Below are 25891 nucleotides of genomic sequence, written 5' to 3'. Positions count from 1 at the left end.
TGTTAAACAAATTCTAGAATTAAAAATCCTTGCAGATATATTGTAGTATGAGACTACTCTGTTTGTATTTAGTTTGATAGTCTTGCAGTTCTTTTACTGAAATTCAAAGCTTACATTTTGAAAAGCTGTTGTTTCAAAAGAACACTTCCTCCCCAAAATGTAGGAAATATGCTTAATCAAACACAGGCAGAGAATTTCAAAAAATCCTGGAGTAGATGGTAATAGGTATTTAGGAAGAAAAAGTTAGCACTCTAGACTAGTTTAGCAGTTTGTGGGAGGAATTAGTTGTGCAGAATGCAATTAAATCAAATTGGTTCAGCAGAGATTCAGGGGCCAAGGCCTCCAGTATTAGCAAAAATAACCAAGGGCATTCATGTCTACACAATGATCAGAAGCTTTCATACCTTGTATGAAAAATGGCACTTCCATTGATGTACTCTTCATTAGCATTTTTCTGAGGCATTGACTTCAGGGACAGTTATCTCTTATTTTGGCAACATTTTATGGTTTTCTTTAAGTTATGCCACTCAAGTCCCACTTCAGCACCTTCTTTTCTGAAGAAATCTATTTTCAGTTTCTATTTATAGGGAAGTAAACTACTCACCTTGATGTTAATTTCATAGTTCTGGAAGTTATTGCACAATTAAGATAAATTGCAAATTAAATCATTCTGCACTTATATTAAAGTTCCATAGTAGGACTTGCTATTTTTTCCCAATGTTTTACCACTTTAATTGTAGGTGAACAGTTTGGCCTAATGCATCTCAAGAAAGTATAGCCTTATTTTCAAACACTTTGGTTAAATATTAATGATGAGAAGTACACAAAAGTTATTGCAAACCAGAAAATAAAAAATTCTCCCTTCAATTCCACTTTGTAATACTGAGCTTTTAGAAATATTTCAACAAATCCACTCCATTCTCCCCATTAAGAACTGCTGCTAAATTTTCCTATGTAAACTTCACATGAAAAAGGAAAACTGATGTCATTTTGCACTGAATATAAGCATTAGTATTAAAAGAAGTGAAGAGCTGAACTTTCTGATTGTCATGCAGGCTTAATTCATGCATGAAATGACTGTACTTGCTTGTATTGTAGGAATATATGCATACTGAGATCCTCCTAATGCTCTCTACCCCTCCACCTTGATATACAATGCTGCTTTTTGTGCTCCAGCAGTCCAAGGCTGCAGCATGATGGGGCCAAGAGGTGCAGCTATATAGGATGATGACAGTCCTTGAATTCAGGAGCTTTTGTGTCTTAACTAGAAGAGAGAAACAAGTGGCAATCAAACAAACAAAAATGTCCTCACTCTGCTCCTGGAAAGCAGAGTTATGCAGAGGCTTTGTCTAGACTTCAAAGTAGGCAATGCAGGTTGCTCCCATTTCCAGTTTTTCAGATCTGAGTTGTAGCCTGAATGTGTGGTAGCTGTTTTCTGAACAAATTTTGTGGGTTTCCTACCCCTGGACATGAAGGTATGCTTGTGAGTTGATGAATACTCATGGCTCATTTTATCAAATTAAGTCAAATGTCCTCAGTGAAGTGTTTTCTCTTCACATGTATCCAAAATAATGTGACAGTTTGTGTTAAAGAGCTTGGACACTTTCACATCAGGACTTCCTATACATCACTGCAGACATCTGTCAGATTGTAGCACTATTCTAGGAAACATATCTTAACAAATGGCTCTGGTGATAACAAAAATTAAGTGCTTTACTGAGATGGCCTAATGATTTGCTGTGCCCACAATTACCTCTGCATCATTTCACAAGTCAAGACATTGCCTAAAGGACTGGTTCAAAGTGTATCTTTCTTAAGCCTGACGTGCATATACTGGAATGTTACATTTGGTCATTGCAAATATGACCTTGTTCCTTGTTGACTGGAATGGAAGCTTCCCAAATGTTCTTTATCCTGATAGCGGTAAAATCGAAGTCAGAGGTAGGTGTGAGGGTCTTCAGCCTTCTCACCTCTGGAGGAAGGAAAATTTCCCCTCCTCACTCCACAAGAATAAGTAGCTCCTGTGAAAAGTGGTGGTGAAGGGAGCAGCAGGAGTGAAGGCTCGGGAGCTGTGGCTCCACCACTGTTATCAATTCCTGTTGCAGTGTACAGGTGTCAGGGCTCTGTTGTGCTGTGTCATGTGTATGTGTGACACAGCACAGCAGAGCCCTGACACCTGTGCACCGCTCCAGTGACTGCCTGGAATTGTATGGAAATGCTGTCTCCTTTATCAAACAAATTCAGCACAGGGGTATGGGTCTTTCCTGCATTAAATGCTGCTCTTGGTCCCTAAAGCGTTTGGTGGTAGAAGACAATGTTTTTCATTTCATTGTATCTGTGCTGGATCCATATAAAGCTATTCATCTGCATTAAAGCTGCTCTTGCTGTACTTTTACTGTCATATGTAATTGTACAGTTTTCTCAGATTGCCCTCTGCTTTTTTTTGATTTTCTGCCTCTCATTTTCTTAAAATTTTCCTGTTGTGTTCTTGTGTTTTGTAAGTTGTTTGCCAAATCATCATCATCATCATCATTGCTCTTCTACTGTACCTGGTGCATTAGGAAGAATCCTGAGAGCACTGTGTAAAGAAATCCTAAGGTTTTCTATATTCCGACAACAAATACTAAAATGTGATCATAATGCTCATTGGGGACTGTAGTCACAAACAGGTAATAGAAAGCAAAAAAAGGATCTAATTTAGTAAAGTGAGTCTTTTTTGTCTATTGATAGAAGAAAAATACAGATATTAGAAATTTATACCTAAATATGTTTATCTCTATCCAGGAGCTTAAAATTGTTTTGTTCTATCCCCAGACAATTTTTTTTTTTTTTGATGAAAAAGCTTCCTGGTGCTTACATCAAAAATCTAAGAAATCTATGTATCTCGATCTGACTCTGTCAGTTGAATAACAGCTAGTTTGAATCCTGGAAGGAATTGTACCTCTTGTTCATGGATCATTTATTGCTTGCAAGGTGATTAGCCAAATTAACAAAAATAACCCAGGTACTTCTGAATTCCTGATACTCAAATGGAAATGGGAGAGGAGGCTCTTCTAAGTCTTTATGTATCAAAACGTTTTAAACTACGTACTTCCTTTAGGAATTATCCTACTGAACATCTAAAAATAACTTGTTTCCAAAATATCTCACTTGGACTCTAAGGACTCCGAGAGGTGCCTAGTCCTGTTTCAGTTGACTCACTGGGTTCTGCTGTGCTCAAAGTTGTCATGTATGTGCGTGTACATTAGAAAGACTTCACCCAGAGGGTAGTCAGGCACTGGAACAGGCTCCCCAGGGCAGTGGTCACAGCACCAAGCCTGACAGAGCTCAAGAAGTGTTTGAATGATGCCTCAGGCACATGATGTGACTCTTGGGGTTGTCCTGTGCAGGGTCAGGAGTTGGATTTTGATGATCTTTGTGGGTCCCTTCAAACTCAGGATATTCTATGATTCTAAGATCCACTTTTAAAGTGGGAATTGTGTTTTCTTGCTAATATTAATAAGATATTGGGTGAGATGCATACATAGTACTTGGCTGAAGGATTTCAGGGGAGTGTTACACTGCATGTATGTTACACCTTAGTATGTTGTCATACAACCTCAGTATTGAAATGCTGTTTTAATTGAGGCATGAACGACAAAAGACTTCATTGGCTTGGATAGAGATAGCTGGATACAGACCCATTAAACTCTTTTTTCCCCCTCTCAATATTGAATTGCTTTATGTAATGTCCTCCTGACAATCTGTGAGTATCATGTGAATGTTTACTCACTGTTTTTTTAATCTGTTGGTTTGGAGTGATCCAAAATAAGCACAGTCATAAACTACTTTATAAAGGAAATTAATGTGGGCCTGAATCTTCATGTAGTGGAAACTACCACAACTGAAATGACTTCAATGAGTCCATGACAATTTATGCCATCGGGAGTTTGGAATGAGCAAATTGCACCCCTGCTTTGTCCGAAGGTCCAAGTCATAATTTCTATTCAGCTCTGATCAGAAAAGCTTAGAATGAAGATGTAAAAGATTAGGAATGTTTAATTTATTTGGAATGTGGATTTAGGAATTTTTTATTAATAAATTCATAAATATTTTTTACTCTTCTGGCTAATCTTCTCTAGTCCAAACAAGGGAATTCATCAAGAGACAGTACTTTTAATCTCGTTTGCTTTTCTTTTCTTCTCATGCTCTAAGTAAAAGTTACTTTTATTTCCCTGAGTGATTGAAATCATTTTCTTTGCTGTACTAAATTGGTTTTGTATTTCATAATTTGCATGCAAATCTAGTGAAAACACTTTGACAAATTATAAACCTCATGAATGAAACTGCTTTAAGCTTTAAAAAGCAGGCATATTGTTGTGAAATTTTGAAGTTACATATTTGCTTTCTCTTAGGCAATCAAATTTAAAACATACCTTAAAGCCTATCTTCTCTCCCAGTGTAACACCTGAATGTAATGCTGAAAAGGGCTGGCTCAGTTCATTATAGGAAACTTGCATTTTAACTTGATTCCATTATTTGCTGATATATGATCTTCCATGTGGCCTGTAATATATTTTGGCAAAGGGAGTGTCAGCTATAGCAGGTATCAGAAAATAGAACACTGCAAGTGAGAGTGAACAGTAAAACAAGGCACTTGGCAGTAATCTTTCCCACCACTTAATATGCAGGTTTTATAAGCAAAGTCATGACCCCGTCACAATATTCATTTCTCTTGTGTCTTTCAGATAATAGGGAAGTCAGCAACAAGATAGGACTCCCCTGCACTGTGATTTCCTTGTTACAACTCCAAGTTTTAGTGAATTGCCAAGGTATCCCCACTTCCTTTCTTCCTCCAGCGGGATCTGTTTGTATTAATAGGAAAGAACAGCTCTCCCCCTGTTTTTCAATCTGTACTAGCACACGTGGGCAGCCTTCAGTGCAGGTGCAAAAGTCAGCTGGGTCAAACCTGAGGTTCACGTGGTCACACGTCCTGTCCCAGACTTGGCAGGCAGAATGGTGGAGTTGCCCAGCAGCGAGGGCATGTCCAGCACGTCATAGACCTGCTCAGGTTTAACATCCTCTGAGTCATGAACTGAGTCATGAACTGAGCAGTGGATGTCCACTGGTGACCTCAGGCATTGGTGCTCAGCTGTACTCTTCCTGAATGAGAGGTCTGAGACGATGGGCTGCTGTCCAGATAACTAGTGGGTATTCTCTTCCTGCAGGAACATCTAGTTTTTGTAGAGGCGGCTCTGTTTCCAAGGACAGATTTGAATGCAAGCAGTGGGATTACATCCATCTGCATCATTCCAAGACATATCAATGTGGAGGTTCATTACCAAATCCAAGATGTTAACCTTTATCAGATTCCACCTCTTCTATACCTGTTTGAAATACAGATTTAGATTCAAACTGCCTTTTGTCTGTGGCCTAGGTTAGAAATGGGAGAGGTGGCAGGTACCTGGATTCTTCTCCACCTAAAACCTATAATATATATTCAATAATACAACTCCAAATGTGCATGAAAAGAAGAAAATCAACTTCATGCAGAAACTACATACTACCAGGCCTAAGATTGCTCTTGTAAAACTGAACTTGGCCCCTTCGAGTGCAGGCACTCTCACATACTTTTTAAAATTAATACTTTTTTTTTTCCACATGACCCTAACTTCATCAGCAGTTAGCTTGTGTTTCTTTCCATCCTCTTCATGCAGTATGTAGCCCCAGGGCTTTCCTTACGACCACATCATTCAAACCCTGCACTGAATATAAAATTATAGGTTACTTCATTGTTCACACTGCTATCATACCCGAATGCTTCACGCACAGTAATGAAATTACCTGCATAATACCCTGGCCATTCATGGGTTTGTTATCCCTACTTCACAGATGATGGACAGATGCACAGAGAGAAAATAGTTGACAATATATCTGCTAATTTCTAAATAACATTTCTTTCATCGTCTCTATAATTTTAATCAATCTTTATGTGTATATAAATACAGTTTTAATCCACATCAGTTGCAGCTGTAAGTGTTCCATAGCTCAGCTCAGTTGTCTTGTACAGAGACCAGAAAACAAGGAACATCAAATTAATGGTCATCTCTCGGAAATGTGAAGTAATTTGTCCAACATCACATAGGAGCTCTGTGGCAGATCCAGAAATGGAATACACTTTGTCGGTGGCAGCTGCCTTAACCATTAAATCTTATTTTCTCGTTCTGTAGTCCCTTGCTGGTTCATTATATACCTTCCAGTTCCTGAAACAAATGAGGCAGAGAGAAATGAAAGGCTCATTCACCAGATAAACCTGATTCATTCCCCAAATACCATTTCTCAGAATACCATCCACAGTGCACACAAAAAGAGCTGCAGCTATGCCATGGAAAACTAGCCTCTGATCACATAACTGAAGAAGGTTTCATAGCAGATATGTTCAGGAGATCCAAACTCAGTTGCATAAGGTATTTTCTTCTGGCATTTCCCACCTCTTGAATACTCAGTTTTGAATAGGATCTTTGGTAATTATTTCTGATACTTTGAAAAGAAACAGAAAACCAAAATTTCTCCTATGATGAACAATACTGACCTTGAGCTTAGATGATCAGAATTTATATCTTCATCTTTATAGTAGAGGCAACTAGCACCTGATGTCTTAAAGTAAACGTTATTCATAGATAGCTACTTAACTTTTATGAGAATCAATCACTGGAGTGAAAACAAAGTTTACCTTATTTTCACAAAAACCCTATAAAGTACTAAATCTTTACCATCACATAGATGTCTAGAGGGACTTCGGTACATACAGGGAAGACCCATCAATTCCTTTATGTCTAGGCTCTCTTTCTTTGAGTATGTGTTTGTCCATTCACCCTGCACAAGTTCTACCCCTTCTCCACTGATTTTTTTGCCATCACACACACCAGAAAAGAATACTTTTCTGTGGCTGTGTGTATTTATTTGTTAACAAATTAAAAGAACTGGTAAAAAGAGAAACAGTACAAGGAGTACCCTATCTAGATTACAAGATTATTACAAACAAGTAATAATCATGTTTGGAGACTAGAAAGAGTCATGAATTGAACTGAAGAGCTTTAAGCTTGTTCAGGAACTTCAGGGGTCTGGGATGTAGAGGAGTGCAGATGGAATTGGACTACCAGGTGGGGGTTCCCACTATTATTTTTGCCAAAGGGATTCAGGGTTTCTATTTCTTGACCAGAAAATCAGAGATACTCACTGGACACATGCCCCAGGCTGTGTCAGTGTATTTTGAAGTGTAAGTCAAGGCAGTAGTTCCAGGTGAAATCTGCAACAGCCCACTGCAAGCCTGCACTCCCATTGGCACGGTGCTTCCTTCCATGCTTCGGCTCTTGGCTTCCCAGGGCCACATGACTAAGACGTTGAAAATGTTTTGCCAGTGGGACAGAGTATAGCGGTGGGTCAAATTTCTCTGTGAATTTGCTGTTTTTCAGCGAATCATGGCTGAGTGATGAAGCATACCCTGTTGGACCCAGATTTGTTTGCCATTTTTTACAGTGCTCTGTGAGCCGTTCTAATACTGCAGTGTGGAGGCTAAATGTCAACGAGGAGTCGGGATTGGGCAGGGATAAATCTGTTACTTTCCTAAAGAATTTTCGCTCAGCTTTCTCACTTCACTTGTTAGTACATTTTTCAGTTTCTGGTTTCTTGGTCAGGAGCCAAAATTTCACCTCCTGTTATATATAGGGGAAGGGTAATCCCTGTGGCTTTGGCAGGTGCCGATAACTTCTGAAGGGAAGTAGCTTTTGCAAAGGCACATTGTGACAGGGAGCACTGCTCTTTAATTCATTCCTATCCCATTTGCCTATCATAATTCAGCTGTGCAGGACCAGCTCATTTGAAAGGGCCTCTCGTTTGTTAACTATTAGTGCATGTCAGATTGCAAAAGAAGCTGTGGCTTGTTTGCATATTGTATATTTTTCCTCAAACTTGCCCAAGTTTCTCAGTTTGACTACAGGAGCTGTAGCTCACATGCAAAGAGGATTTCTTTTACATTTTCTGGTAACTCTCAATCACCTTACTGGCTTTTTTAAACAGAGTTTCTTCTGATTTATGCTCAGGGATTAATACTACATAGTTCTTGATTTCTGCTGTGCTTTTGACACCTGACCATTTCTTTGTAATGCAGTTACATAATTTTTAGAAAATTAACAAAAAAATTGTTGTAAACTTTAGTTTAGAAACAATATGGTAGCTTCAAACATCTTTTAGGGCTTCATTCTGATCTAATTAGATTTTTCTTTGCCTTTTTATTTAATTTCACTTTAGGATATGTACTATAAAATTGTTGATAATTCATGAGGAAAGTGAATGGTTTGCATAGAAATTAATTCTGTCTCCAGGGAATAGGTAACATGGATAGGAGAATAAGCCCCTGGCTCAGCCTCCAGCACTTGTGTCCACTCAAGTCCTATTTTGAAGATGCTGTGAAAAGAGGAAGATGATGTTCTGATTGACTTTGCAGGAATAAAATTAATCTTATCTAGGAGTAGGGTTTATTCATCTGAGGCCTGAAGATTGCAAAAAAGGAAGGAAAACAAAACATGTTTTTTCTCACATGTAAATTAATAAAAAGTTAGAATAACTAGAGATTCGAAGTTTTGCCTATTTTTTATTTGCATTTAAATGAAAACCGTTGTGATGAATTTGTACAGGGTGAAACAAGCTACTTTGTTTAGAAATTACTTGAATAATTTCTAAAGATATTTCATTGCATTTTATTTTAAAGAGATTATGAAATACAAGATGAGGGACAGCAGCTGGCCAGACAGGTCATGCAGGCATGTTATCATTAGATCTGCATGAGGACATGCAGTTGACAACAGAAGCCATACACCCAGCCTATTCCCTCGAGATCAGAATCTGGCCCTGAAAGGTCAATCGCAGAAATCACATTCATCAGCTCCAAAATAATGAGTTTTTATTATTCTACCTTTGTCTGGTTGGTATCCACGGTGAAACATTTCCAACTTTACAGTAATGGTCACCTCAGAGCCCGGTTCTTTCATAAACTTTGTGCTAGTTTACTATGTTATTACGTATAAAGCCTATAATCCTTCCCGTTGGGTTATTGCAGGTTCTAGTCATTGCCTCTCTGGTGGTTTGGTTACTTTGGTCTGTCAGCATGTTCAAAACTGTGGGGAGCACAGTGTCGTGCAGAAGGTATATTGCTCAAGGCCAAATGCTAATGTTCTGGTTTGCATACGGTCCCAGAGGTTTTAATTGCTGGAGCAAGGCCTCGCACTTAAAAAACAAGTGTTGGCGGAGCTCACATCTGGAATAGATAGTTGTGTTCCTCTTTGTGGAGGGAAAACAACCAACCAAACCAAACAAAAACAAACAAAAAAATCCCAAACCAAAATGAAAGACAGTGGGTTTGTTTTTATTTTCAAACTTTGGAAGAATTCCTCCTGTTGTTTGGAGCTATATTCCAATTCTCAAAAGTAATCTGTTTTCTATTGTATGTTACAGATCTTGAAAGACATGGGAAATATTTCTCATGGACTAAATTTTTTAATTTTTTTAATTTTTTAATTAATTCAGTATTTGTAATGAGGATGAGAGTAAGAAATGGTTTAGTAAAATTAGTAGTATGCTGGGCTGTCCAGAGCTCTATGGAAATCCAGGCTTGATGCCTTTACCACTTTTCTTAAGCTTGCGGTGTCAAGAGAATAAGGATGGGAATGATTGTTATTCAGTGTTGCAGGTAGAGACACTGAGCTGTTAGCTCAAGGTTATGTGGTTCAATATGGGGCATAGCAGGGAATGAGACTCCTGAGAGCTTCTGAATCTAGTTCCACATTTTAACCACCCCAACTCCTTGATATGATATCATGATTGTCTGATGCATTTTGGCCTGCAATCAAAATGAAGGAATAATTACTCATTTAGAGACTGTTTCCTACAATGACAAACTGAACGAAATCAAACAGGAGACATGCAAAAATCCTTAATCCAACTTTTGGGGTTGAGAAACTCTTTATTCAAGTCATGATGAGTTATGAAAATTAATTGGAAAGCCAATGATAATTATTATTTTTGTTTGAGATGAAAAATCAGAACTAAATTTTGAGTGTTAGTTGTGATGTTCTGTTTACAGCCCTAGAAATTTCTTACCAATTAAAGACAAACCCAGAAGTGCACAGAGAAGCAAGATTTTCATTCTCAAAATTCCATTACATTGTTAATTAACCATAATGTTTATGACTTTCTAAAGAAAGTTGTTGGACCAGAGTTAGAGTAACACTCATTTTCTTTTGTGTCCTGGCAGTTTATGAATTGCAGCTCACTGTAGGGTATATCAAAGTGTAAGACTTAAGAGAAGAATGTAATGACTGTAACTTGATAAGGAAAAATTCAGATTATAACATACGTATTTCTACCATTAAATATACATGTGTCAAATTAATGTTTCTGTTTGCAATTGGGAAAGTACAGGTTTCTGGTTAAATATAATTAGGGACAACTTCATCTTTTTCCTGGTGTTTATGAATTTTTTGGGGGTTTTTTTGTTGGTTTTTTTTTTGTTCATCTAACTCTGCATTTTGGGGAGTTTTTGTTTCTTTTGTGACCTCTCCATATTTCTTAAATTACTCCTTTTTCTAGTTAAAAAAAAAGCATGTAGGGAGGAGGGGGAGTGTGTCACATTTTTTATGACAAGCAGAGCAATTTTTAGCCTTGATGTGATACATTTTAAATTTTTAAAAATAAAATTACTTTTTAAAATATAGAAGTGGAATACATTTTTGTATTTGGACAGATTACTCAAAAATACTAACTTTTAAACACTGTTAAAAATACCTGGTCTCATTTTTCGCAATGTAAGACTTGGAAAAAACCCTTATAGCACAAATTTTATTTAATAAATAAAGCAAGAGCTCCTGGAACAGCTATGCAGCTATTTTTGGTGCTGTTTAGTGAAAGGGTGACAGCACTGACCTTTAGAGTGTTTGTTGAGTGTGAGCGAAGTGCTCGAACCGTCCACTCTGGTGATGTAAAGCTGCCAAGAATATAACCTATGAGAATAGGTGCAAGTACAGTAATAATTCTTTATAGACCTAAGGTTTTGTTCTAGCATTTTTAATACTGTGTGTGTTTAGCCTTTCTTTTCCTATCACATGTCTACTGACGGTGAGTTCACGTGTGAGCTGCACTGTAGTATGCCAAAATAAAAGCCAAACTGCATGACAGTACACTAATCTACAGCATGGAGTTGGGCTCATGCAATTTAAATTATGGCCAGAGGTAATAAAAATTCCTATTTCTAGTTTATAAGGGAACAAAATGAACCCTAACAGCTGTAGAACAGTTCACAAGAGACAATTTACCCACAGATGTGCTGAGGCTGGTTTATAATATATGATGAGCTGTCACAGGCTAGACTTCTCATTTTTAGATTGCCCTATTTCTTTTATTGGTAAAGTTAATAGTAGAATAGGACTGCCACTATTCCAGATAGGACTAATAAGTGTAGTAGGTACCAATCTGAAGGTATATGGATAAAAAGTATACATCTTGAGAAAAAAATCAACCTATCAACCTTATGGTTTAATGCAATTATGTATTTTCACACTCTGCAAGTAAGTACTGCTAGCATTGAAAGGAATTCTATTGAAAGGGGAAGCTTCTAAAATGCGACAAGTTTAAGAAAGATTGTATTTAGATTTGACTAGAAATCTAATTGTGGTCCTTCTGAAGGCAGTGATTAAAATGTTGTCTTAGACTTCAGAGAGAAGGGGATAACCACAAATACATTTGTTTCAAGAAAATATGAAATGGGGAGAGATGTCTGAATGGCATAAGAGAAGAACTAAAATACTTTCAGGAGGGAATGAATAAGCAAATATTTCAATCACTGTAAGGAGATAGGTGACTCAGACTCACAGAGTTCTGCTTCACTATAGAGTTAGGAAAGCGCAAAACGCATTGGAAAGAAATTAAGAATTTAACAGGACATAAATGGAAAGCATAATACAAAATAATTAAACAGATGTGGGGCATGAAAGATCAAACTTTTAAAATTGAACTTTATATTTGAGTAACTGAGGTGATTTCCACCCCCCCCAGTTGGTCACATGTAAATTTTAACCATTTCAAAATATTTTTTTAAAGACCCCCTCTTTCTCGTCCCTCATCTAGGTTAGAGTAAAAATGAATCATTTTCAGCAGCAAAACAGCTGCAATTCTGTAAAGAAAAAAAGGAACAAACACCTTTCATTCTGTAGACTCCCCAAATCTTCTTATAAACTATTCTCTTATGTTATGATCTTAAGATGTCCTTTGACTTATCAACTCTCAGTTGGAAAGTTGCAGCATTAAAGTGCACAATAACAACTGTCCAAAAGTCCAGGCCAGAAAGAGAAAGAAGATCCTCTTCCTTTTGCTTAGAAATGGAAATTTTGGTAAGCGGGTAATTAACCAATCTGGAATTTGGCCATAATATTTGGGATGCTATCAAATAATATTTTACTTATTCTGGAACACTGTTGCAGGGATCTTGAAATCTTTTATAATTATATATGGTAAGAATTTGGCTTTAAGGACCTTTTCCTTCAGTCAAGGTAAACTGGATAAACTTTAGCATGTGGCACTAAATCTCATTCAAACTATTGTGCTTCAGGATGTGTGTCCTGAAACTACCAAGAGATGTTGAGCCTGTAGAGTCTCACAGCACGAGAATATTTATCAAGGGTGGAAGTGGATAGGAAGTTCCAAAGGCTGGACTGACCCAGATCCTTGGTTACCCAGGTGGGAAAGCTGGAAGTTGGAACTGAAGGCTGGTTGGACAGTTTAATTACTCTCACTAGGCTCTTTGCCAACCATATTTTGCTTCTGGCCAAGGAAATACCATCTTCTGAATTTCTGGTAGCATTCCTTATAGCTTATCAGCTTACAGAGGATCACGCCTAAACTTAGCCTGATCCAGCCATAACTTGCAACTATAAAGAATGAAGCCATGACTGCAGTTAGGCAATGACAAGAGTCACTGCACCAATAAACACAAAAAAGCAGCTGTCCAAGTTGTCCTGCTGCAACTGCAGCAAATATCCTCACACAACATGAAGGCGTCGCTACCAAAAATTGTGCAATATTTTATGCAAGGTCACCGGCCAGTGAGCGTCGACTTCTGAAATATCCTTCTAGAAAAGATGTTGTCCCTTGTGAAGGAGAACTAACAAGTAGAAAAAGAATAAAGCCATAAAGGCAGTAGTGACAGATCAGGGGGTTGAAGGAATCTTAAACACTGTACATATTTCTTTTCCACCAAGGGATTCTTATGGCATAACAGTATTTTTCATCTCTAATCACTGGTGCTGCGTGTCAGTGTCTCTTATTCCTTTCCCAATTTGAGTGACACAGTGTGATATGTCTAATGACAACTAGAACAAATTTCAGTAATGAGGTCACCTTGGGCCTGTATTGCTGTCTGACTGCTGTTTTCCATAGAAATTATTTGTGAAAGCAGACCACATGCTCTGCATAACTTCCTCTGTTTTACTCAGAGTGACGAAAGGGAGATATGCTAAAACTTGCAAGGTGCAGATGGTTTGCATTGATCTATTCCTGATTTTGAGCTGTAAATTGATATGTAATGAGAAAGCTGCCACTTTGATCCCTAAGAAAAAAAAAAAGTTTATGGGTTTGGGTGAATTGTTAAACTTTTCTTTATAAATGTAAAATCCTGCAGATTCTAACTGACAATGGGCAAATATATGCCAGCAAGGAAAATAAGTGTTTGAAAGATGAGGCCAAATGAAAATCTAAAGTCAAAAACTTAACTTTGCCTCCAGCTCAAGTAGAACTAACATTTTGGAAAACAGTGCAGGAAAGTAATGATCCTGAGACACTGGGAAATGGCAAGAAACAAGTTAGAAGTTCTCTAGTTATAGTGAATTCCACTGCTCGTTACAATACATATGAAGCTTATTAAAAAAAAAGGGAAGTATTTCTGCTTCTGGTGTGTCACAGAAAGGTGGTTGTCTAAAAATTTTGCTCAGTGTTCCCAGCAGAGAGGAAAGAATTAGTATCAGATCTGCAGTCACTATAGTGATCTCAGAACATTGTGCAGTTGTCCACCATGCAGAAATAAATCAGGAAGTCTTGGACAGCAATATCATCTAATTTAAATTGGATTCATTCCAAAAACTGTGAGAGATTTGGATTATAGTGATCTAAGAGATCAGAATTCATCCACCGGGTATTCACCAGTTTTCATCCTTTAAATATCAGCTGAGTAACTTTATTCAACCTAAGAATAGAATTTCTGTGGCACTACTCATAAAGATACTGTCATGTGCAGAAGACCAGCTTTAAGTTTTTTAACCAGATTCTCAGGAGTGTAAGAAATCATGAGTGGATCAGAATATAGAATCAGTGCTTCAAAATAGGACTTTTTTGATGAAAGCTCCAGTGGAGAGAGAATATATATTTAAAATTAGAATATTTTGTTGCATACTTAGAACAAAGTTCCTGTGCAAAGGGACAAATTTAGCTCTCCTTTTGGCTTTGACAGAAATCTCCTGTTACCATATTTTTTTCTAGAGTTAGTGATAAATAGCCAACTCCTGTCCTTTACAATGCCACCATTATCTCATTATTAAATAAGACAATGCTGAAGCAACAGATTATGTAATACTTGTTTAAAATTAGCCATTCATCTTAAAAATCAGCACCATTTCTCATGAATTGACAGATAATTGTTTTATTAGTTAATGGATTTCCTTACATATTTGTGTGCATTTCAAATTCACAATACACTTACAGAGCTGCATAAAGATGATCACCAGGCCAGGAATCAAATTATAACTAAATCAATACATTGATCAGAAAGTACATTTCTAAATTAGCTCAATTAAGTTGGGTTTTTTTCTAGTACATGGGCTTATAAAAATCCATGCAAAGATTACACTGACTGCTTAGTGACTTCCATGGAGACATGTAAAATATTCCCTAGATTGAAAGCTTTTTCCTGACAAGTAATCCTGAGAGTTTTGCTGGCTCCTTGCAACACTTGTGCTCATTGAGGATAATTGGTCCTGATTCTGGTCTCTGATTTATAGTTAGTCAGAAAGTTAAATTAATTGAAATCAATGGAGTTATAACAGTATGAGATGTTCTGCTCTCATATTAAATGCTATGAAGGTAAAATAAAGTCCAGTGTTTTCTCATCTGTAATTCCATTAAAATTAGAAAATCAGTGTTCTTTGAAATTTATTACTGTTTTTACTAGTAATAAGACATTGAAGAGAAAGTAGCTGGTTTTTTTACATGCCATACATTGTTACTTGACTCTTTCATTTTCTGTTCTCTGATTCTTGTATTTTAATGTCAATTACTGCTTTGATTTGGAAAGAACAGTCAGATTTGTTAACACAGAGCCTTGCCTGGGATAATTAGACAGTGTCCTGTGCGACAGCTGGTATGGCCTTAGATTTTACTTGAACTGTTTTATACACTTTTTCCATGGGATGACTCCTCAATATTTGCTGGAAAACTTCTGGATCAGTCACCGTATTTAATTTATGCAGATTGTACTCCAGAGCTAGTTAAAAATTGAACAGCAAAATTAAAACATGAATAGAGAACTTCTAGAGAGCAGCTCTGTGTAGGTAGCAAAGGCACACTGTCGAAGACAACAACATCTTACCCATCAACTTAGATGTCATTTTCATTTCTTTTCCCTTGTTCTTTTTTATTATCTCTAGGCTGTGCATAACTTTTTCTGACTCTCCAACTTTTTCTCTTTGCATCTGTCCTGGTCAATTCAAACATGACTCCAACATATACCAAATGTATCTGCTAGGTTTATTGTTATAGCTTGTGATTTGACCATTTTGATCTTCTCTTTAAGTATCTCTGTAGGCTTTTCCGTTGCACAGTTATAATTCTTGACCTTGTCTTTCCTATTTACCTGATTTTATTCCTTTTTTTTCCTGCCGTGTAGTGATGCTGTGTTGTATTCCTTACAGCCTTCCCGATAATGCTTCTTACTTTTTTACTTCAGTAATCTTCCAAGTGAGAATTCTGGTCTTCTTACTGTAATGCTAGATGTATAAAAATAAGCTCTCAAATCTATATTTAGATCCACATCTAAAAAAATCTTTTTCTTCTGAAGGACTCTATGCTCGTAGTGCCCAAGGAAATCAATACTACAGAAGACAGGTGAAGAATTTCTTGCTAATTAGAAATAAAATATTTCATTGTGGTAAAAATTAGTTACTTGAGAGTTAATTTTGCAGTATAATGCTAGATTAAGAACGGTTGGCAGTATGTGTTTTAACCAGGGATTTGGCTGCAGCATTATCAGAATCCCAGACACTAAATGACATATAATCTACATTATGATGGTGTAATCGTTCTTTCCAGGATCTAGTTAGTGTGAGGGAGAATTGGTGCCAACTAAGATATTTCAGCTAAAGCTCTTACACTGTTGAAATCATCATCAAAATACCTTTAGCTTCAGTGGCATTAGGCTGAGTTTCAGACTACATCATTTAGTTCAGATATTTTCAGATTTCAATGATATATTTAGGGTATCTTTTGGAGGATCTTTCATCCCTTGCAAAAATATATGTAGGCAGTTTATGCAGGTTATGTAGGCTCCTTGTTTAGAGACTCATGCCACCCTACCACTATCAAATATTAAACTTCTGATTTAAATGCTCATTGTGTTCCTGCTATTGCAGGAAGGACTAAACTGCCCTTTGAAGATGCCTCCTTCACCAGCAGAGTCCAAACAGCTCAGATGTGAGTCCTCTGCCCAGCCATAGGTGTCTGATGCCTTTTGAAATGGTACTTGACACTTGCCTGTGAATTGTCAGGTGTGACACTGGACATAGAGAAGATCTGTGCCTTTCTGCAGTGACTGTAGTTAACAGCTGTAGTTCACAGAACCACAGAATAGGCTGAGTTGGAAGGGACACACAAGGATCATGGAGTCCAACCCTTAGCCCTGCACAGGACCATCCCCAAGAGTCTCACCATGTACCTGGGAGCATTGTTCAAATGCTTCTTGAACTCTGTCAGGCTTGGTGCTGTGATCACTTCCCTGGGGAGCCTGTTCAGTGCCCAACCATTCTCTGGATGAAGAATCTTTTTCTAATATCCAAACTAAACCTCCTCTGACACAACTTCAGGGCATTCCCTTGGGTCCTGTCACTGGTCACCACAGAGAAGAGATCAGTTAGACTGCTAAACTCTTGTTTAGACTGGAGGTGGAGTTCTCCCTAGAAATGCCTACATGTGAGGTTGTTGTTTGCATTCCTGCTGCAGTCAATACAGTCACTTGTATTAGCTAAGGCATCTGCCTTATATAAGTGCAATAGCTCTTTTCTTGTTGACTGGATCAATGTGTAGGTCACAGGCAGACACCTATTGTTGGTTATCTTCATCTGAGAGCTGACTCCCATGCTTTAAGGAAATCAAAAAGATTCCATCATTGATGTTTTGCTACCCGAAGAACCAAGTGTTTTATTATGCATTTACTTGTCCTGCAGAAAATCTTATTTCCTGACTGCCTTCACAAAAATGTTTGTACTGCCAGGTACACCTTTCTTATAGTGCTCAATAAGACATGGACAGAAATCTGTCTTGGCCAATGGATCACTGACTGTGGGGGTCACTGTATCTGATCCAGAGCACAGTTTTGGCTAGGAAGAATCCAACTAAGATTTTTCCCCAGTTCTGGAGTATGGCTCAAGGAATGGCACACTCCAAGGTCCATTATCTGTAGGTAAAAAGACAGTACCACATTTTCATTTCTCCAGCACTTTTCCTCAAGACTTTATGGCATCAAATGCTCTGTATATGCCCTCATAGTATACTCCAGGGAAATCAGCATGTGTGGTTTTCACACAATATAAATGTTTCTCTGGTGAGCTACAATACAGTCCTTTTCCCAGATGTTTCAAATCCCCCCCCCCCAAACATTAAATAGTTATACCTTATGGTCACAGGGCAGTGTGATGGCCCAAAGGAGGCCCATGGCCAAGTGTGGAGTAGATTAGAAGGGGCCTCTGGTTCAGTCACTGGCCATATTTTATTTAGTACTGTTGGAGTAGCCATTATTATGAGAATGGAAGGATTAGGGATCTTAGAATTTGTAAGATTATTATTGTTTGAAAAGAGGTTTGAGGGACGAGAGGTAGTAAACGGTCAGTTTGAGTTATAAATAGAACATAGATGTTTAAATGTTACATGATACTTAGTGGGCAATTGCTAAAGTGAGTCACTTAATGTAAAAATTTGACAAAGTACAGACTGCAGAACAAAATAAAGTTATCAGCTGTTTTTCTGGTACAGTGAGGGAGATCAAACAGTGGCAAGTGTTGTCTTTTTTGACATTATAGTTGTGATGGATGTGAGAGTTGGGGCCCCAGGAGGCCCGTGTTAGTGCTGAATAGTCACATTAAAAATCAGGAAGCCCAAGAACATTGTTGGTTCACTAAATCCCCAAAGCTGTCTTCCCTTAGTAAAGTTCGTGTCATACAGCTGAAGTACTGAGTGATTCTTGTATTTTCCTCTAATCAGTTAATACAACCAAGGAACATATGTGGGGCAATTATCTCTGGTTTCTTCTAAGGCACTAAGAAAGAAAACTCTTTGTCCTATATATTAAGAAAGAAAGCAGACAAACATAAATCCCTATATTGGAACACAGTTCTTATTTTGAAATGCTAATGAAAATTCAGCATCATTAGGCCATTCCTAGACTATCAAAGAAAATTATACAATACATTTGTTGGAAAATTTTCTCACATATACCAAAGCCAGGAATGATTAAAACCAAATCTGAACCAGAGGGAACAAACAAGAAAATCTCATTTTATCCCTTAGTGAGAAATAATGTTATGGACAGTTTGAATGTCCATGAAGGTTAAGAAATTATTTGAATATCAAGGGGAATTACAAACACTAACATATAATACTATACTGTATTCCTCATAATCTTAAAACATATTTATTGCTCTTAGGCTCAACAGAAACAGGGGGTTTACTTGCAGCTGTGTTCACAGAGGCTTATGTTCTTAAATGATTGAATAATCTTTGATTGAAATTCAGGAATGGTTTGAGCTCTTTTTATTTTTCACTGTGGTTCAAAACATTTCTTGAGTGTCTGACTGTTCCTGAATGCAGGAAATAACTGAGGCCATGATATCTGAACCAGCAGCACCCATAGTGTATTTTGTTAGTTGTTTTACAATTCACTAATCAACAGTGAAAGTCTAAGCTCCTTAGCACACTGATCAGGAGCAGGGTCTGCATGACATGTCCACATCTCATATCCTTCAAACTTAGAAGGAAGTGGTCAGGGAGATCTAATTATAAATGTGTCATTCTGTATTTACTTTAAAAGAAAAGCTCATTGAAGGACTCTTAATGTAGATGACAAGTGAACAAACTGAAATGCACCCCAAGCTGATTGCTACCAGAGAGATTACAGGATTAAAGGAGCTGTGTTGCTTTTCTCATTGTCTCATAGAGAAATATTCTTACAAAAAATCCACCATATATTTCTTCAGCCTTTCACAGTGTGTTTCTAGTTATAGAAAGGTATTTAATATTTAAGAGAAGCATTATAGTTTAGGTTAATGAACACAGATAATGCAAATCTTCCTCCTTCCCTTATTTTTTCCATTGTTGTATTGTTAACATTATTCATTTGGAGGGAAGCATAACTAGACACAAACTGCAGGGTACATGTTCTCATACATAGTGCATCTCCTCTGAATAGTTGAGTCTGGTGTGAGGAAGTAATTTTTGTCCAGTTACTCTGCATTGCAGCTCTCTTTTTATTTTCTTAACACAGGTCCTGTCTTTCTCCCAGTGGGAGAAGTCTGAATTTTTTTCCATCCTTGTTAAAATTCTAAAAAATCATTCCTCATTTTCCCCTCTGATTGCACAAATATTGTGTTTCATCAGAGACACCGTCTTCTTTCCAGCTACAGGCACTGTCTGGGATTCTCTCTGGAGCCAGGATACACAGTTTTAGAACTGGCTGAAAAATTCCCTGTGGAGGAATGTGCACCAATTGCCCCCTACTCCAGGGTTTTGCTGCCGTTTGTGCATCACACCCCTTCTTGGGGGTTAAACAGCCTATGAGGGCCTCAGTTGCTTTGCCGTGGTTTCCTTATTTCCGCACTGCCCCTCAGCTGCACACCTTCCCTGTGGGAATATGCAATCCCTCTTTATTTGCATTTTCATGTCCCTGAATACCGGCCAGCAATGCAGAGTATCGCACATTTCATTTCTTCGAGTGTGGATATTATTTGTTATATTTCAGGTGCCAGTGTGAGTGATTGTCATCCACAGACAGATGTGCTTTTGAAGTAGCAAAAAAAAAAAGATTGACATGACTTTTGACATGATTTTTGTCAAGATTTTAGCATGCCATTTGCTGGCATACCTAGTCTAATGAATACCTTTTACTCATCCGAGATGTGCAATCTAATGTTATGCTATCTTTTTTCCTCTTTGATATCTAAATGTCAATCATCAGTGGGAAAATTATGTTAGTGAATAGGTAGCACGCAATTTATCCCACAGAAATTAAATATCTATCTGGGTTAGTGAAAAGAGTTTTTTCCATACCCAAATGTAATTTCTGCATATAATTTTGTGCTTGCCAAAATCTCATTTGCACATATGGAACATTGTTTTTATAAGTCATCTTGGAGTGAGTGTTTAATACATGTGGTGTTGTTTTAAAAATAATTTTGCACATGTGCCACTAACAAAGGGAAAGTTACTGCCAGCAATAGAATTAAGGCTTTTTGTTTCCCCAGGGAGTGCTCTGACCATTGAGTTAAACTAGTAGCTATTGTAGCCTGAGGCAAGAAAAGCCTTGCTCTTGCACAATAGGCTTTCTTACAAGGATGGAACACCTTTTTTTTTTTAATTCATGCATCTTAATGCAGTTGTGCAACACACTGTCTCTCAACTGATGCTAAAAATTCTGATACTTTACAGTCACTTAATGCTGAAACACTATGGAAGTGATGGAAATACTATGAAGGTATTCATGAGGAACTGCTTGTTTGCTATAAATTGTTTCATCATGACTAATGCTATCATAAGAAATATCAGAAAGTAGAAATTATTATCATAACCTCAAAGCACTTTAAAAATATTAAAAACAAATTCGTTATTCCTTACTTTATATGCTTAAAAATATCAACAAACTTTTTTTTCTGTATTCTGCAGTATTTTGTCTTTTGTGCAAAAGAAACAGTAAAGCTTTAAAAATTAAATTTCTACGCAGTTTGGAAAGTTTGAATGGTCACCAACCCTATCTGACATGTGATGGAAAGATAATTTTTTTTAATTCATGGCTAGAGATATATTTGGGCTGATCCATCCTTCTTTTTTTTTTTTTTTAATTCTATTTAAATTTTAAGGACAAGAAACATAAATCTTGGCAGGATAAAGGCAGAAAAAAAATTACTCTTCTGAAGGATGGGAGGGTTGGCTTTATATGTGTAGAGTTTAATGTTTCAAAGACAAAGTAAAGGAGGTGACAGTTGTCTCTGTTTATGTTGTACCATCTGAGCCAGGAGCTGGGCCACAGCATGGTTGGTGGGTGTCTGAACCTTGGCAAAATCATGTGTGAAATGTGTGGCTTTCTCCAAACATTGTCACTGTTTGCTACCTAAGACAAAACAAGAGTCTGCTGAGGGGTTTAGTATTTCCAGGCAAACAGTGAGTCTCATCCATTCGTCATCTTTCCTACTCGACAACTTTTCACCTCCTCTGACCAGGGAATCAATCACATTATAATTAGGCTATTTGACACTGTTATTGCAATATAAGCAGTGTCTAAGACTACCATAAAATTGCATATTAATGCAGAAATCACAGGAGACAAACTGCCTACGTGATCCAGTAGGTGCAGCTGCTTTGGCTACAGGAGATCAATAATACTGGAAGAAATTTGGCTTTAGCTTCTAAAATATCACTTAGAGAGCCAAACCGGAAGGCTTTCTACATGGGATTTGCCTAAAGGTTTCTTGAGTCATCACAGTTCACAAGTCATTACGTGATGTATAAACTGTGAGGGAAATATTTACTAAAGTATATGTATAGTGAAAACCTCTTCTAACTATAAGGCTTGGAATGGGTGTTAATACATATACAGAGATGTACACAAAAATGCAAATATATGTGTTAAAGCTTTAAACAATTTGCTACAACCAGATACAAATAGATTTGTTTAAAAAATCCTTCTTTGAGCAAGAAAACCAGTAATATATGTAGCCTGCAGGTAATTCATCTCTGAACATGTTTAAGTGAAAGTTTTCCATGTTTTGTATGTTTCAGAAAATATTGAATTACCTGTGCCAAAAGAGAGAAAACCCCCCACTATATATAAAACCGTCTGCATGAACTTTCCTGCTTATATAGTTACTAAACATTTGATCAAAAAATAAAATTTATTCTTCAGTGAAGTACCAATATTTTAACTTTGAATAAAAGCATTGCAACTGAACAAGAAATTCCAAGAAGAAACTTGGAAATAAATATATTTCTAAACATCTACATAGCTGTTACTAAAAACTTCATTTCAGCAATGTCAAAACAGTTCAGCCTGGCAACCTCAAAACATTAGAATATAATATTGAATTATAGGAAACGATATTGCATTATTTAGAAATTAGGTTTTAAAACAAGCGCAAATAGAACTAGAACAAGACTGTACCATCAGTACAAAATCAAGTAAGAAAGCTCAATGTTCCATTTTTATTTGAAGCATTAAAATTTTTCTGTCAAATGCTATAAAAATCAACATGTCCACTTAAAACTTTCAATTTCAATGAAAAAGTATTTCCTGATGGAGGATGGTTCTTTGGAAAAATGTTGGCAGCTCTATCAGATAAATGCTTCGCGATAGGCACTCTTCTCTGAAAAGGACCATTAATTTTGAAGGTGACAATTTCTGCAGTAAAGGAATAAGGTAGACAAGGATTGACATTACTTCATCAAGAGGGAATCCAGATAAGTTGTTCTGTTTAAAAGAGAAAGAGACCATGCATTTGTTTGCTTCAATAAGTTGTCTGCAGCTTCGTTTTGGGCTGGAGAGAAAATTGGATCGAGCGAATGCATGTGAGAGACGGTGGGTGTGTATCTCTCTCTGTGTGTGCCTCTGAGCAGCCACAATATTGTCAGGGCAAGAGGGGGGTTGTGTGTTTTTCCACTGTCATGCTATTGTCTTATTGTAGGAAAACAGGGGGGAAGGTTTGGAATGACTCATCCTCCCCGACAGAGCTACCTGGCAAAGCCAGACACCCGGTGACTGTCTGCTCAGTCCCTCTCTGAATGAAACTCATTTCTTGCATATAAATTTCCTATTTCCTATTGATATAATTTCTGTAACTTTTCCCTGAGCCTGTAAAACAAAAAAACTCAACATCCATGTTGGCTTACCTCAGTTACAAAAGGCAAAAGCCCCACTGTTCCTCCATTCATAAAAATCCCTACCCCTGTAGGTGGACAGAACTTCTCATTCATGCACACATGGAAGAGGGAAAGTCCTTCGAAGACAAAAACTAATATGCATAAAAGTGATCTCCAGAGTATATTTTCGAAGTGCTCAAATTCACGCGCAACTTTGGTTAATGGAATTTCTGCACCTATCCCCCTGGGGGGCTTTCAAAATGTATTCTGTTTATGAGCAGCTAATTAAAAGTGCTTTCTGGTAAGCAGGTAATTAGTTGTTTTTAACAATTATTCAGGTGCTGTAAGTAAAAGGTAACAATGAATTTTAATTTTAAAATGTTGATTCTTTCCCCACACTGAAATATATTTGCTGTATGCTAAAAGGTGGGTGACACCATATTTCAAATTTGGCAATCAAACAACTAAAAGAAGCAAAATACATTTCTATTTTTTGGAAGTGTCAACCTTAAGGCTCTAACACATAATCTGGTGGATTTAGGAGATCTGGGATTAGATTAGAACTTGAGTTGTTATAATTGTAGACACTCAATTTAAAAAAAGCATGCATATATATGTAGATGCGTGCACACACACACACGCTCAGCTTGAATTTAATCAAGAAAAATGTTCTTTGGTTTATGAGGTCAGATTAGATGCTCATAGTGGTCCCATCTGGCTTTACAATCCATGAGGTTAATTTCTTGATACAACTGAAAAATAATGGATAACTGTGCAAAATTAAATTTGATATATGAAGACTGATAGCTGCTAAATAGAAAAGGTAAATGAAATTTCATTAATAGTGACAGCAAGTCAGAGTTATTTGTTCCTTTAAATTTTATTTTCTTTATCGACAGAGTGAATTCTCATGGTGATGGTTTGAGAATAATTTTTTACCTTCTATTCACTTAATTTTCATAATATTGTAGCTCTTGTTACTTCAGCAAAGCAACTTTTCACACTTTTCAGTCTTTACAAGGTCAGCATGTGATCCAAAAATTGTGAGGTATTTTGACAAATGTAGAATAAAAATTATTTTGCTTAATTTGTGTTGTCATCTCATATGTCTCTAAAAAAAATTAATACAATCTACACTGTGTAAATTAACATTTATGTAAAATAAACATTCGTGTTTCTGTCAGGGCTGCTGCACCATTTTGTTCTGCAGGAGGCAAAAGCAAACTCAGTTTACCTTGTAGTTTAAATAGCACCAGGGGATGCTTTACTTCACCCTCACAATGCAAAATAATCAGCATTTCTTGGTGATTCCATCTTATTACTTCAATTACTACTTTTTATCCTGTAATTACTCTGTATTTCAAATAATATCATAGAGCCAATGTGTGGTTGAATTAGAAAATTCTCAAAGAGCAGTATTGTATCTTCACGTTCTGTTTCAGACTCAGTAAATCAAAATAGCCGAGTCTAGAGGTGACTAACACCTCTAAATGGCTCGTATGTATGACTAATACCTTGTCTAGGATCAAGTGACAATGCTATAAATGATTTAATAACATGTTTCATGCAATCCAAAATTGCATTTTGGATAGTGATGATGTAACACTCAAAGTTTTGCAGAGCCCAGGGAAAGGAGGCCCTGCCTTTAGTGGAGGGTAGAGTAAATCACATCCATAGAACCATAGAATTGTCGGGGTTGGAAGAGACCTTCAGTCATCCTGTCATACCATCAAACTGATTCCTACCTTTTTAGAGCTGCACTTTATCTGGTTTACTTAGCTGTTTTTTTTGTTGTTGATTTCTGTTGGTGTTCTGATATTATTATGGTGATAATTAGTGGGGAAAAAAACTTCAACTGGTAGCACCAGTTAGTTATTCCTTGTATATCTTTCCTACAGTGGGAGCAGGAGAGGCAAAAATATGGCTTTCTGCAGATGAAGACTTCTGGTGAAGGAAAAGTAGTCCTGGAGAGCTCTTACAATTGTGGTGGAAAGCAGCAATTGGTGCCACTGCAGTTTTGGGCCATTAACAGTAATGTGGTGAAGGATCTTGAATCTAACCTTGTCAAAGACTTTATTAGGAGCACCAGAATTCTACTTTGCAGTCCTTAACTTGACATATTATCAGAATTGCTCGATATTAGTGTTCAGGAAAGGAAAAAAAGAAATAGGATTTTGTGTTTCAGAATGAAATGTGCTTTTGTGCAATAACATCACAGTGCTGACTTATATTAAAGTTTTGGATTGCTACGTGTGCCGTGAAGTAGAGCTTCTTGCTAGAGTATCTCACAGATGGTGGAATTGGAAGGTAAATCATGACCAACAGTTTGAAGATATTATTTCTAAGTGTGTTCTCTGTACTGGTGATGCTGCACTTAAAGTGAGAAACACATTTTTGCACATCCATGAATCCATTTATTTTGTCGTAGAAGGCAGTGAGGTTGGTCAGGCATGTTTTAATTTTGTGAATTCCTCCTGACCGT

The 25891-nt window shown here is 37.1% G+C and overlaps 1 protein-coding gene across 1 annotated transcript in view; it reads left to right on the top strand.

The window, feature by feature from the left end:
• LOC113987717 (receptor-type tyrosine-protein phosphatase N2-like) overlaps positions 1 to 25891 on the top strand; it is a 338497-nt gene that overhangs the window by 283438 nt on the left and 29168 nt on the right. The gene's annotated exons all lie outside the window — the stretch shown is intronic.

This window comes from Pipra filicauda, unplaced genomic scaffold (assembly GCF_003945595.2).
Source record: "Pipra filicauda isolate LSUMZ 115617 unplaced genomic scaffold, ASM394559v2 scaffold94_size2452230_pilon, whole genome shotgun sequence".
NCBI lineage: Eukaryota > Metazoa > Chordata > Aves > Passeriformes > Pipridae > Pipra > Pipra filicauda.
Note: the sequence above shows the minus strand (reverse complement) of the source record. Positions and strands in the feature narration are given on the sequence as shown.